General features: G+C 38.6%; 1 pseudogene across 1 annotated transcript; it reads right to left on the bottom strand.

Moving 5' to 3' along the window:
- Positions 1–8,717: 8,717 nt before the first annotated feature.
- On the bottom strand, positions 8,718–9,832 carry LOC307104026 (serine/threonine-protein phosphatase PP1-gamma catalytic subunit B-like; annotated as a pseudogene). Its single transcript has one exon. The product of its transcript is annotated as a serine/threonine-protein phosphatase PP1-gamma catalytic subunit B-like (transcript).
- Positions 9,833–10,165: the final 333 nt, after the last annotated feature.

The raw sequence follows: 10,165 nt of genomic DNA, 5'->3' as shown, positions 1-10,165 counted from the left end.
TAAGGGTGACCAGGCCAGCAGAGGAGGGGAGTTGGGGGAGACCAGGTCAGCAGGGGAGGGAAGTTGGGAGGGGACCAGGCCTGCAAGGGAGGACAGTTAGGGGCAATCGGGCCAGCCAGGAAGGAGTTAGGCATCGATCAGGCTGGTAGGGGAGTGGTTAGGGGTGATCAGGCTGGCAGGCAGAAGTGGTTAGGGGCAATCAGACAGAGGCAAGCGAGTGGTTGGGAGCCAGCAGTCCTGAATTGTGAGAGGGATGTGGCCTAAACGGGCCACATCCCTCAAGGGGTCCCAGAGTGGAGAGTGTGAAGGCTGGGCGAGGGACACCCCCCCCATGCACGAATTTCATGCACTGGGCCTCTAGTTAGAAATAAGTGACATTCTCAAGCACAAAAAAATGTTCACAGTGGCTTGTATCACAATGTCTACAGAAGCATTCAATGTTGCTTACTAGGATTGAAAATGTAGGTAAATTTCTTAAGACCTAGTAATTTCACTCTTATTTATAATAAAACAAAAACCCATGTAAGATTCCAATAAAATCTATTTGTAAACATACTTATAGAAGTTTTATTCATAATTATCCAAAATTTGGAATAAGTAGAATGTTCATCATAGGAAAGTTGCCACTAAATTTTTTATATTCATCTAATGTGTATGTGTATATATATAATAGATGAATATATTTCATTGTATACACTAAAAAAGAGGAAATAACTATAAATAGACACACACATATACATCTCATAGCTAAACTGAGTTAAATAAACCATACATGCATACATGTTTATATATTTCAATTACATAAATAAAATTTTAAAAAGACCAGATTAAGTGATGATACTAGAATTTAGGATAGTGAGAAATAAGGACCAAGTTATTTATTTTCTCATTTCAGTGATCTATTGCTATATAATAAATACAGTGGCTCAAAGAAGTTTCTAATTTTTCTCTTAATTTTTGGGGTCAGAAGCTTAGGAATGACCTAACAATGTGGTTCTGGTATTCTGTACCATGTGGCCTCAACAGGGCTGGCTAATATTGGAAGATCTCCTTTCCAGATCTTCCCTTCACCCAGTTTTCCTTGTCCATCCACACTTTTATTTTTTATTATGTCTCATTTTTAGGTTTTTTTTATTTTTTATATAGCTTTGACTTTTCATAATATGCTTGTCTCATGGTAGTCAAACTTTTTACATGGCCGCTGGTTTCCAAGAAGAATTCATCAAAAAGATAAGAAGCATAAGCTATAACTTTTATGCCCTGGGTCCAGAAGCTGACACCAGTATAATTTCTGCTGTTATATTGGTCACATAAATAATAGAGATCTCCCAAAATGAAAGAGCTGAGATATTTAATGGAAATAGAAAACAAATAAATTGTAATTCTCTTTAGTCTACCCCAGGTAGTAGCAATTTGGAACAGACAAGACAATGGTTTTAAATTATTTTTTTAAAATAATTATTTTTATTGAAATAATAGTTATAGGCTTATTTAATTTGTTATAAGTCATCAAGCTATAGACTTGTGAGATATATTTTAAGTTGGAAAAGTTGAAAAAGAGATCAGATGCTAAGTTAAGTTAATTTTAATGAAAGAATATTTGATGGAAAACTTGATCAGGTTAAAAACTAATCTTAAGTATGAGGTGGTAAGAAGTTTTAAACTATTCAGTGAATATTTTATGTCTCTAATATTTCAGGCATTTTTCAAAGACCTAGACATTTTTAAAATATAGGAGAAAAAGAAAGAGTATGAAACTTCCAAGAAATCTGAAGAACACTGAATCAAAGAGGAGATGAGACCTGATCCCAGTTTCAGGTGTGGTGGCAAGAATTTGAGTGAATTATAACATTTATTTTCTCTATGGATTAGGAAACAAGATTTGGAATAATGGCAAAACTCCAAAATTTGGTGAAATATATATTTTTATAGACTAGAGAATCTCAGTGCATGTCAAAAGGACAGATTCAATGAGAATTAAATCTTGGCACCTCATAGACAAACCACTGAAAAACAATGATAAAGAAAAAAATCTTGAAAGCAGGCAGAAAGTAATATATGACATTATATCAGAAGAAGAATCTAATGACTGCAACTTCTAATAAAATCCTCACAGCCTAGAAAATAGTCCTAACTGTCTTTAAAGTACTAAAAGAAAAAAAAAGAAAAAAAACTCGCCCTAGAATTCTACATGCAGTAAAATATCTTTCAATAATGAAAACTCAATAAACATATTTTCTGATAAGTTAAATCTAATAATATTTTTTTCACCATATACACACTCATGATGAATAAAGTTCCTCCATCTGAAATGGCATCATAAATAAACTCATTTTTTTAAAATGAATAAAGAGCCTTGTGAAGGTAAATAATCAAGTGCATATGAAAAACTAAGTTTTCTTTATTATCTTTAAAATCTACACAGCTACTCAAAGCAAACATAATAATATTTTCTCATGGAGTTTATAATGTTCATAGATTTAATATGTATGATAACTATAACATAAAATACCACAGAGGATAGGAAAGGGTCTATATGATTGCACATGTTCTATATATTGTGTAAAGTGGCATAATATTACTTCTGTGTAGACTGTAAAAATTTAGGAATGCATATCATGATATCTAAAACACCAAAAAATATGTAAAAATACATAAATATGTAAGGTTATGGAACTAAAAGCAATAGATTAGTGAAATTGAATCTAGGATATTTTTAAAAATTAAAAAACATATGGAAGAACAGAAAGCAAAAACTAAGAAAATGAATAAAAACCTATTAGGATGGCTAAATTTTAAAACAAAACAAAACTTTGAGTAATGTGTTGAAAAATATGTTAGACTATTAGTGTCATGGTGCAAGGACTATGAATTATTATAGGCACTTTGTAAACCCATTTGGCAGTGACTATTAAAGATCAACACACACACACATATATATATATGTTATATATATATGTATGTATATATATGTAAATATATATGTATATCCTCTCTAATAAAATGGTAATATGCAAATTAACCATCACTCCGCTTCATAAGCCATGCCCACCAGCCAAGCCACGCCCACCAGCCAATCAGGGCGAGTATGCAAATTAACCCCAATCCAACATGGCTACAGCCACAGTGAGCAAGGTTTCCCAGGTAACAGAGCAAGCCAAGCTTTCCATAACGGTTGCAGGCCTAAGCCTCCACTCAAGCTACAAAGTTTCAATTATAGAAGGTAAACAAATTCAAACAAATGGCGGCAGAATGGAGCTTGAGAGAGCAGGCCAGGGTTGCCGGCGGCAACAGGGGAAGCAAAGCTTTCCGCACATCCTGGACAGGCTCACCCGCTTAAGGCTACAAAGTTTCAATTGTAGAAGGTGAATTAACTGCCACAGAGATGGCTGCCGCCCCGGAGGGAGCAGCAGGCTTGGCTCCGCTCCACGCTACAAAGTTTCAATTGTAGAAGGCAAATAAATTCCAGATACCAGGGCCTCCCCTTGGGTTGCCAGGGGGCGTGGCCGGCCTGCAAACCACCACAGGCCCCTCTCTCAGGCCGCCCCACACCGCAAGGGAACCCCACCCTGATCCAGGACACCCTTCAGGGCAAACCAGCTGGCCCCCACCCGTGCACCAGGCCTCTATCCTATCTAATAAAAGAGTAATATACAGATTGGTCATCACTGCAACACACAATATAGCTGCCCCCATGTGGTCAAAGATCCTGCCCCCATGTGGACACAAGATGGCCACCACAAGATGGCCAGCAGGAGAGGGCAGTTGGGAGGCACCTGGCCTGCAAGGGAGGGCAGTTGAGAGGGACCAGGCTTGCAAGGGAGGGCAGTTGGAGGTGATCAACCCTGCAGGAGAGGGCAGTTAGGGGTGACCAGGCTGGCAGAGGAGGGAAGTTGGGGGCAAACAGGCTGGCAGGGGAGCAGTTAGGCATCAACCAGGCTGGCAGCGGAGTGGTTAGGGGGTGATCAGGCTGGCAGGCAGAAGCGGTTAGGGGCAATCAGGAAGGCAGGCAGGCAAGCAGTTGGGAGCCAGCAGTCCTTGATTGTGAGAGGGATGTCCGACTGCCCTCCAGGAGTCCCAGATTGGAGAGGGTACAGGCTGGGCTGAGGGACAACCCCCCGCCATGCACAAATTGCGTGCACTGGGTTTCTAGTATATATATATATATATGTGTTATATATCCTACATAATAAAAAGGCAATATGCAAATTGCATCACTCCGCTACTCCCACGATTGGGCCAGCTGGAGGCGCGGGGGGCGGGACTCAGGGTGGCCAATTGGCTGGCGGTAGGAGCGGGTCCCCGCCCCCCGCTCCTACTGCCAGCCTAAACGGCCAACGCTGCGGAAGGACCCATGCGGCCGGCGGAAGACGCTGGTGGCGGAACTCGGGGTGGCCAATTGCGTGGCTGCCGGCACCAGTTTTCCGCCAGCAGCAGTTTTCCACTGGCCACCCGCCATCAGGGCGGGGCACGGCGGAATAGGGCGGGGCGGAGCGGGGCGCGGCGGGGCGCGGCGGGGCGCGGCGGGGCGGAGCAAGGCGGGGCGGAGCAAAGCGGGCGGCAGTGGCGCGTGGGTGCAGGTGTGGTGGCCCCAAGGCTGCGGCAGCGGCAGTGCAAGCGGCTGAAGCGGCCGCTTGCAGGATTGAATCCTGCAAATGGGCTACTAGTATATATATATATATATATATATATATATATATATATATATATATATGTGTTTGTGTGTGTGTATATATATATATATATACACACATATATATATATATACACATATATATATATATATATACCTTACAACTCAAAATTCTCTTGAAGACATATATCTAAGACAAATACATAAAAATGTGCTGTGCACCAATAGACCTGTATTTAAAAAAATAAAAGGGCCCTGACTGGTTTGGCTCAGTGGATAGAGCATCGGCCTGCAGACTCAAGGGTCTCAGGTTCAATTCCGGTCAAGAGCATGTACCTTTGTTGCGAGCATATCCCCAGTAGGGGGTGTGCAGGAGGCAGCTGATTGATGTTTCTTTCTCATCTATGTCTCTGACTCTCTCTCCCTCTCCCTTCCTCTCTGTAAAAGATCAATAAAATATATTTTAAAAATAAATAAATAAATAAAAGGATGTTTAATGCAATATTCATAAAGCTTTGAAGTGGAAACATTCAAATCCCTATTGTCAAAAATTTAAAAATAACAAAATGAAAGCCACTAGATCAATAAAATAAGTATTTAGTAAGAGTTTATTGTGCATATAAGAGCCGTTTGTGAACTGGGAGCTTTCAAACTGAAGCCAACATGAAGCTCAGCGGCATGACATTACATGCTGGCTAATTATAAAGTGCAAATGAGGAAGTTGTTTAATCTTTACAGTGATTGTCTATTACAATGGGGGGTTTCCAGACAGCAGGGGATTAGTTAAAAGTGATTATCTTATTCGACTTTTTAAGAAGATGACTTAAGTTTATTTTATTATTATCAGAGGCATTTACAATAATAACCTAAGCTAAGTTTTACTTATGTGCATAAAATAAGCTAGATTTAGTTTTGTTTATATGATATAAATGGTTTTGTCTGTTCAGGGAATTCTGAAATCTGGTCTCCATTTTTAATTTAATTTTAATGCTGTCACCAGTAGAACAACTTAACACAATAACTAAGGTCTAGTCCTATAATTAAATGTGCATCTGAAATATAATAGAACATCACAGATGAATCTCACAACATAATATTGCCTAAATAAAGTCAGACACAAAAAGGAACATATTGAAATTACTACATTCATAAAATATTCAAAATAGGATAGTCATTAGTACTGCAGGGAGGTAAGGACAGAAAAAGGACAAGGGTGAATAAAAGTAGGTACATGTTTTTTAATTTTGTAAAAGTTCTTTGAACAGTATACTCAAGCTCTGTTCACTTTATAACCTTTATGCTATACTTAAATAGCATAAAACTTCAGAATATATGATTTCTCTACTAGGTATGCAAGTACCTTGTAATACAGTTTTCATTATTCTTGATATATCAGTGAGACAATTTGTGTGAGATGATTTTCAGGAAGACTATTTTATAGAAGAAGGGTAAAGGCATGAAGGTTAGTTAGTAAAATGGTAAGAAATAAAATCAGACAATGGTCAGTTAAGCTGACTTTATCATTATGTAATAGTGAAGAAAATTATGCAAATTAAACATAGCCAATAAAGAGACCCCATACATAATTTAGTAAACTACACATTTAGCAAAGGATAGGCAAGAAAATCAGAGGACTTTTGGTCCCATTCATCACCTAAAATATAAGTACATGTTAAGAGCCTCCTATTTTCTTGCAAGTATGCTATATGCTAGAGAAAGAACAATTTTTAAAATAGGCTTTAGTTGATCTCTCTGATCTGGCTATCCCAATGTCCTATCTTAATAATGCCACTTCTTTCTCAGTACCCTATTTTCTTAGTCTTTATCTCCCTGAACATCACAATGGTCCTATCTTTGGTAAAGAAACACTTTTATAACACCCATCATTTTAAGACTTGTTTTTTCTCCTCTGATAAAAATATTTTCTCCTTTACTAACTTGTACCCCTTCTCTGTATTTTCTTTAGGGAAAACGTGTCTCCCATTTCTAAAACACTCCTGCAATAAATGAATAATACATGGATCTGGGTGTATAATCTCTAATGAAACCACACTTCAGCTAATCCTGCTGGGCTCTGACAGAGACTACCTAAATTCCCATTAGCCTAGGCTGGTTCCCTAAGTCTGAAGATACTGGAAAACTATCACTTTCACTCTCCAACCTGTTCACTCATTATCTAGTTCTCTTCTATAAGTAGACCCAGTCCTTCAAAGTAAAGATAAGAGAGCAGGGAGGTCCTTATGAACCAAAGGCTACTTAGATTACTCTGAACTCCATATTGTGCATTGAGAGGGAGAGCATCCATGTCTTCCCAATTTTGCATTTCTAAAATAATGTATAAGAACCGTAAGTGAGAAAATCTGGTCCCCCAATACAAGGTTACACTGACTAAAGCCTTCCCATTCGGAGAAGCAAGAGGGCCAGACTTGGAAGATCTCCCTTGACCCTCAGGTTCTAGTCAACACATTTACAAACATAAATCATATTCCTCCTCCATAGGATAGCATCCTTTTATGTGGAAAACTCTACCCAACCTTTTCTTTATTCTTCCTCTGAAGGTAGAGCTAACTAAGTCATATGTGCATGAAGATTTTCTCATTGTAATTTCAATACTGCCAAGGGAGGTTCCTCTAACCAAGACAATGAGAAATGGAATATGACAGCCATGGCCCAGGCTTTCAGACAGGAATAACACAAGGATCTAAGCAACCCACACCTTTGTAGTTAAAACAATCCAAACTACTCCATGCCTGATCTCTCCCCACCCTTGTCTTTTTCTGTCTGGTTTATCTACAATGTTTTGGATAAAAAAAAGTTCCTTTAAATCGTCTGTTCCCATTAAGCAGACATGATGCCTTTCCATCTTCCTATTGCCTTCCTATTTCTCATTTACAAATAGTACTCTTTCAGCAACAATTTTATATCATAGCCTATTTCTATATTACACTTAATTTAAGATGGATTTTATATATTGAACAGGTAAAAACCAAATTTGTCTTTTATAATCAAATATTATTTTAGTTATTATTAATATTTATTCAGTGGTTCAAAAGAACACATTCAAATTGAATAAAAATATATTAAGCTGAATAAAACAAATTCAGTCAACTAGATACAGAGCTCTGGCTCACATTCACTTTGTGTTTATGTCTGTCTATAATTGTGATATACATTTTTTAAATAATGGATTTACTTATCATTTTAACTATACAGTAGGAGAAAGTGAGCTTTAATTAAATATACATTACTAGAGGCCCAGTGCATGGATTCGTGCACTGGTGGGGTCTCTCGGCCTGGCCTGCGCCCTCAGGGGATGTTGGACTGCGGGTTTCAGGCCGATTCCTGCAGGACAGGCTGGATCTCTAGTATGTATATAAGATCTTTGGTTAATCTCTTCCCGCCCTCCCCGCTACCCGCTTCCCTGAGAGTCATAAGTCTGTGCATGAGCACCTGCCCCCTGGTGGTCAGTGCGCATCATAGCTATAGGTAGAATGGCAGAATGGTGAGTTAGGCTTTTATGTATATAGATACCAGTAATGCTGGCCAGGTTGAAAGTTACTCCTAATGTTGACAGCTATAGAAAACAGTTTGTACATGACAAGACAATGAGAGAAATAAGCATTCTCTTTGAAACAAATTCGTAAAATAATAAAAAAAAATGTTCACAGTGGCTTGTATCAACAATATGAATTTTAGGACAATAACATGTACAGATTTAGCACCCTAGGGCTCTCTTTATATCCTAAAGAAAATGAGCATTTACATTATTCATGGGTTGTACTGAATTTTCAAAAAGGTCAATTATACAATTATCCCTTAGATAGGATAAACTGTCCTGGGGTATAGAGCTTTAACACCATCATTAAAGTTGTTTGGAAAAGGAAGAGAGAATTAAAAAACAAGACTTTTTTTTTCTTCCCCCTTTGGAGCAAAGTCTCTCATTATATCGAGCAAATGCCATTCGGTAACTAAAAAATGGAAGGGAGGACCCTACAAGCGCTATTTGAGCAAGCTGACCAATACACATTACAGTTTTCAAAATGAAGTTTATATACTGTGTGTTACAAATCCCAGGGAGGCAGTGTCAAAATGACATTGATTTCTTTACTTGCTTTGCAATTATACCCTGTCCAGGTGTTATGGGTTGCCTGGCATTTGGCTTGTTTTTTCTTTGTAGGTGTTAAAATCCGAAAAGAGCACATGAGTGTTTTGTCCTCACTCATCGTGGCACCTGCATTACCAAACTCTCCACAATAAGTGGATGCAGAAAACAGTGACCAACTGCCTCTTTGCAAAAAAATTAGCATCATCTTCAATCATCTGATGGGTTCTCTCTATACGATCCAAATCATCCTCATGGAGAAATTCTGCAACCATTTCTGCACCAAATGTGAAGGACACTCCTCTGTCATTTTCATCCCAGACTAAGACATTTTTATTGGTGTCAGACCACGAAGAATACCTTGATCGGGTCCATCAGTTCTTCGCATAATTCTCTGAATCTGCTCCATAAATTGACGATCTGGTGATAAAGCTCCAGGACAGCAAAATATTTTCTCATCCACAATGGCTGCTAGCAGTAAAAAAGTTAAAGCAGTCTGTGAAAGTTTTCCATGGTTTAATGTTATATCTTCTTTTACATTCATCATACAATCCATACATTCTATCGATGCTGGCACAGTCATGGTTTCCTTTGAAAAGAAAAAGTCCTCAGGATATTTGATTCTGTTAGCCAGTAAGAGGCAGATAGTCTCCAGTGACCGCTTCTCCCTGTCCACATAGTCCCCAAGGAACAGTAGTTGTTTTCTAATGGGAAACCACCATACCCAAAAAGTCGAAGCAAATCTTAGCATTGCCCATGAATAGCACCACATATTTGGAGTGGTGCTTTGAGTTCGAGTAGGGCAGGCTGACTGAGAAAGATCTCTCTGGACTTTAAGCACAGTCCTTGACTTCATTCTCCTGTAGCCAGAGATCCTTGTTGTGTCGTATTGAGTTGCTGTTAAATCTTCCTGACTTGTAGTTGTGTCTCAGAAGGATCTTGTTTTGAGCAGAGCCTTCTACGGTCCCTAAGAAGTCTATGTTCCCTTCGTGTCCAAGAGAAGGAGGCCTGTCTTTGGTTTCTGTGGTCCTTAAGGACCTTCCAACGGAAGAGAAGGAATTTTTATTTATACTCTTTTTGTGTTCTTTGTGAAACATGTTGAACATTGAAATGTGTGTGTTTTTCTTAAGACAACATATTTTGTGCCAATGAAGCTAAACTAGCCACCACTGCTTGTGCAAAGTCTTGTAGTTATTTTGTTCCCGAATGCAGTGCTTGTTCTTGGTTACTTCGTCAACTGTTCTTAAAACAAGTCCCAAGGTGGTAGGGATTTCTCACAGGCCCATAAATATTTCTCTCTAAAAATCAGATTTTTCAGAACTTAACATTGCTTTGAGAATATATGTTTATCAAAGACCAACTCACCAATGTCAGATAAAAGAACTAATGAGTTAACAATAATGAGCAAAGGTGTCACTGTTACTGCTTAT

The sequence above is a fragment of the Cnephaeus nilssonii genome (genome assembly GCF_951640355.1).
Source record: "Cnephaeus nilssonii genome assembly, chromosome: 8".
In the NCBI taxonomy this organism is placed as follows: domain Eukaryota; kingdom Metazoa; phylum Chordata; class Mammalia; order Chiroptera; family Vespertilionidae; genus Cnephaeus; species Cnephaeus nilssonii.
Note: the sequence above shows the minus strand (reverse complement) of the source record. Positions and strands in the feature narration are given on the sequence as shown.